The 4,298-nt window shown below is 25.5% G+C and overlaps 1 pseudogene; it reads right to left on the reverse strand.

Annotated features, from left to right (window-relative positions):
- Positions 1–1,106: 1,106 nt before the first annotated feature.
- On the reverse strand, positions 1,107–2,653 carry LOC145844319 (uncharacterized; annotated as a pseudogene).
- Positions 2,654–4,298: the final 1,645 nt, after the last annotated feature.

Consider the following 4,298-nt stretch of genomic DNA (forward strand, 5'->3'; position numbering starts at 1 on the left):
AAGCGGATGTTGTAATTTGTTTTACGCAGTTTTCGTGACGTGCTTCCAGTAATGAAAAAAAAAGTTTCATTTTTAGGAGTTGTTATTCATTTCAATGCATATATATTTGTTTTTGTCATTTAAATATGCGCTTAGTTGGTGAATTAGTTATTCCGCACATCAAGTTACGATTAAATTCAACGTTTTATTTTCGAGAATCAAGAAAACGTCTACATCGCGGAGTTGATTATAGTACTTTATATAACTTAACGATTGTTGATACTTTTTATAGATTTTATTTGTGTCGTGATTTAATAGTTTATTTCTTCAGAACTAAGAATTATTATTGAAAATAAAGTAAATTGCATCTAATCAAAGTGTGTTTTGTTCATAACTTAGAGATAAGTTTTGTAACATTTTACTGTTAGCATATTGTTTACTAATCGTATGCAGTCAGTTAGTAAGTTACTGGAGACATAATCTAAGACATAAACATAACCTACATAAAATAGCCTATTTGGTTAATGATATTCTATTTAAAAAAAAAATGTTCAAAAATAAATCTAACGTACTATTTAACCAAAACTATTTAACCCTAACGTCACTAAAATCTAATGATTATTAAAGTCTAGTTCCAAGGGCTCGAGTATACTTTTAATAACTTATAAAACTTATAAAAATTATTAAATACCACAACACTTTTAAAATTAAATTTGTTCGGTTGAGAAATAATTAGTTTTTCAAAATCTTTTTTTAAACCAAGTAATCATAAACAATGCTTCTATATATTTTACACTTCAGATCAGATTGTTGTTCCTCAGTTAAATCCTTATGAACAAAGTAATGCATATGGCTTACAAACTTTAAAATAAAATAAAGAAGATTTTAATAATTAAAAACATCAAAAAATAGAATTATAATAATCATTTATTCGGACAGTTAATTGTACACATAATGCAATTCATCTAAATTATTCCATTTTCATAAACTTATAAAACACAACAAGTAAATTAAGTTTTCTTGTAGATTAAAACAAAACTTGAGTACTAAAATCTTATTTTAAACCAAGTAATCGTAAACAATGCTTCTATATATTTTACACTTCAGTTCTGATTGTTGTTCCTTAGTTAGTTCCTTATGATGAGTACGTATATGCCTACAACGTTGAGAACTAGTTGTATACCATTCACCACATTAGCACAACCATAAGGTTTCTCTCCTAAATGAATTCTAAAATGTGTGACTAAATGACCTTTTTGTGAGAACTTCTTCTTACAAATACTACATTCATGATCTTTTACTTTAGTATGTGACAACATGTGAATCTTTAATTGACATTTTCGGGAAAAATTCTTTTTACAAACTTCACATTGAAAATATTTTATTCCAGTATGAACTAACATGTGAGTCTTAACACTACTTTTTCGAGTAAATTTTTTTTCGCATAGTTCACATTTAAATGCTTTATCTTTGGTATGAGTTACAAAATGTTTTTTTAAGTTGCTTTTCAGAGAAAAACATTTACCTCAAACATAACATTGATTATCTTTCTCACCACTATGTATCAACATGTGTCGTTTCAAACTACTTTTTTGAGCAAAACTTTTTTCACATTCATCACATTGGAAACCCTTCTTACCACTATGTACAATCATATGTTGCTTTAGGTTACTTTTCCGATTAAAACTTTTTTCACATTCATCACATTGGAAACCCTTCTTACCACTATGTACAATCATATGTCGCTTTAGGTTACTTTTCTGATTAAAATTTTTTTCACATACAAAACAAAACTTGAGTACTAAAATCTTATTTTAAACCAAGTAATCGTAAACAATGCTTCTATATATTTTACACTTCAGTTCTGATTGTTGTTCCTTAGTTAGTTCCTTATGATGAGTACGTATATGCCTACAACGTTGAGAACTAGTTGTATACCATTCACCACATTAGCACAACCATAAGGTTTCTCTCCTAAATGAATTCTAAAATGTGTGACTAAATGACCTTTTTGTGAGAACTTCTTCTTACAAATACTACATTCATGATCTTTTACTTTAGTATGTGACAACATGTGAATCTTTAATTGACATTTTCGGGAAAAATTCTTTTTACAAACTTCACATTGAAAATATTTTATTCCAGTATGAACTAACATGTGAGTCTTAACACTACTTTTTCGAGTAAATTTTTTTTCGCATAGTTCACATTTAAATGCTTTATCTTTGGTATGAGTTACAAAATGTTTTTTTAAGTTGCTTTTCAGAGAAAAACATTTACCTCAAACATAACATTGATTATCTTTCTCACCACTATGTATCAACATGTGTCGTTTCAAACTACTTTTTTGAGCAAAACTTTTTTCACATTCATCACATTGGAAACCCTTCTTACCACTATGTACAATCATATGTTGCTTTAGGTTACTTTTCCGATTAAAACTTTTTTCACATTCATCACATTGGAAACCCTTCTTACCACTATGTACAATCATATGTCGCTTTAGGTTACTTTTCTGATTAAAATTTTTTTCACATACTTCACATTTAAAAGGTTTGATTCCTGAATGAATCATGTTGTGTGTAATCAGCTGTAGCTTACATCTAAAATTTTTCTTACAAATATCACAAGAAAAATTCTTCAAATTATTTGTAACAGTTCCATCGTTTTCCATGATCAAATTCAGCATACAGAATAACAATACCTAAAAAAAGAATACAAAAATTTTATTCTAAACAGTGTTATATTATGATACATTTTGTAAAAAAGTCCAAATTTTTTTTTAAGTTATTAGTTTTTATATTCTTGTCAATAACATAAAAGTTATTAACTTCAATATTTAAACTTAAAAACTCAATAAAAATTTTCCAAGTTGTTCATGGAAAATCAATAAAACCATTATCTATTTTATTTATTTACTTTTAAACAGCTAGAGTTTAGATAGTTAAATTTAAGAAAACTTTTACATTGACAAAAAATCAAGATATGAAACTGGTATACATGTTTATAATAAATGTTAATATAATAAGCATTTAAAGTAACCTCTAGTTATTAAAGGTGAGCAAACTTTAAGAAAGTTTTTTTTAGCTTAAAGAATGCTTACTTCTTTTGAGGAAGTTTTGTTAGTAATTACTTAATAAAACAATTTGATTAAAATTATATAAAAAAAAACAAGTCAACAGTACACATACCACAACGCTTTAGACAAATCAAGTTTTAAACATAAAATAACTTATAAGAAAGATTTTAACAAACAGAAAAAAAAAACAGAACAAGAAAAATTATTTATTTTAACACACTTTTTTGCGAATCAGTAAAAACAAATAAAGTAAAATGTTTTTTGAATTAATCAACAAGCATTTTAATCAAAACAACAGTCTACACAATTTGATAAATAATAACAACTGTAAGTTAGCGTATAGTTATATGAATATAGTTGTAGTATAGCCAAAGTATAGTTGTAATAAAATACTTTCACTAAAACAGCTTTGTTTTACAAATAAAATGTTATATAATATAAATTTTTTATGACCTCACTAAATCGTTGTACTAAACTTTATATTACAACTAATCTTAAGATTTTTCAGTATTATAATGATACTAATGGTTTATAATGTTTACATGTTTTAAGTTTACCAGCTACTAATTAAAAATGGTTTTTATATAACCTCAAACAGGCTTAGTATTATGTTTAGTGTGGAGTATTTAAGATGTAGCACAAATCTAGAAAATTAATCCTAGGTACAAAACTTAAAAACTAGAAACCAAGGAACAAACAAATTTAAGGTAATAAAGCGTAACAAAGGTATTCAAATTAATTAAGCTATACTTAATAAATAGTTAAGCTGTTTAGTTACATCTATTTCACATGAAATAATAACTATCTAAACACAACAAAATGTAAATTGCACATAAATTCTTTGTTATTTTCAACTTTTTTATCTACAAAATTGATATATTAACTTTATAATGTAGATGTTATGCTATCGTTGAGTTTAACTAAAAGACATCTTGATTTCAAACAATTCAACATTAAAAAGTTCTACTAAGTTATTTGTATTTTTTATTATTTTTTTAGTAACTACCTTTATACAATAGTGTTAAATGTAACAGAATATTTATTTATTTTTGAAGTCAGTTTTGATTTAAAATTAAATGTGGTCTATGTAGGAACGTAACTAATGTGTTATTTTAAATCATATTTTGTTTATAGCTGACATAAATTTTGGTAGAAATTTTTTTATATTTTGCTTTTCATATAGAAAAAACAAGAAATCTTAAAACGAGTCTACAGAAAACTTATAAAAAAAACTAAAACA

The sequence above is a fragment of the Thalia democratica genome, chromosome 9 (genome assembly GCF_965202585.1).
Source record: "Thalia democratica chromosome 9, ktThaDemo2.hap1.1, whole genome shotgun sequence".
Taxonomy (NCBI): domain Eukaryota; kingdom Metazoa; phylum Chordata; class Thaliacea; order Salpida; family Salpidae; genus Thalia; species Thalia democratica.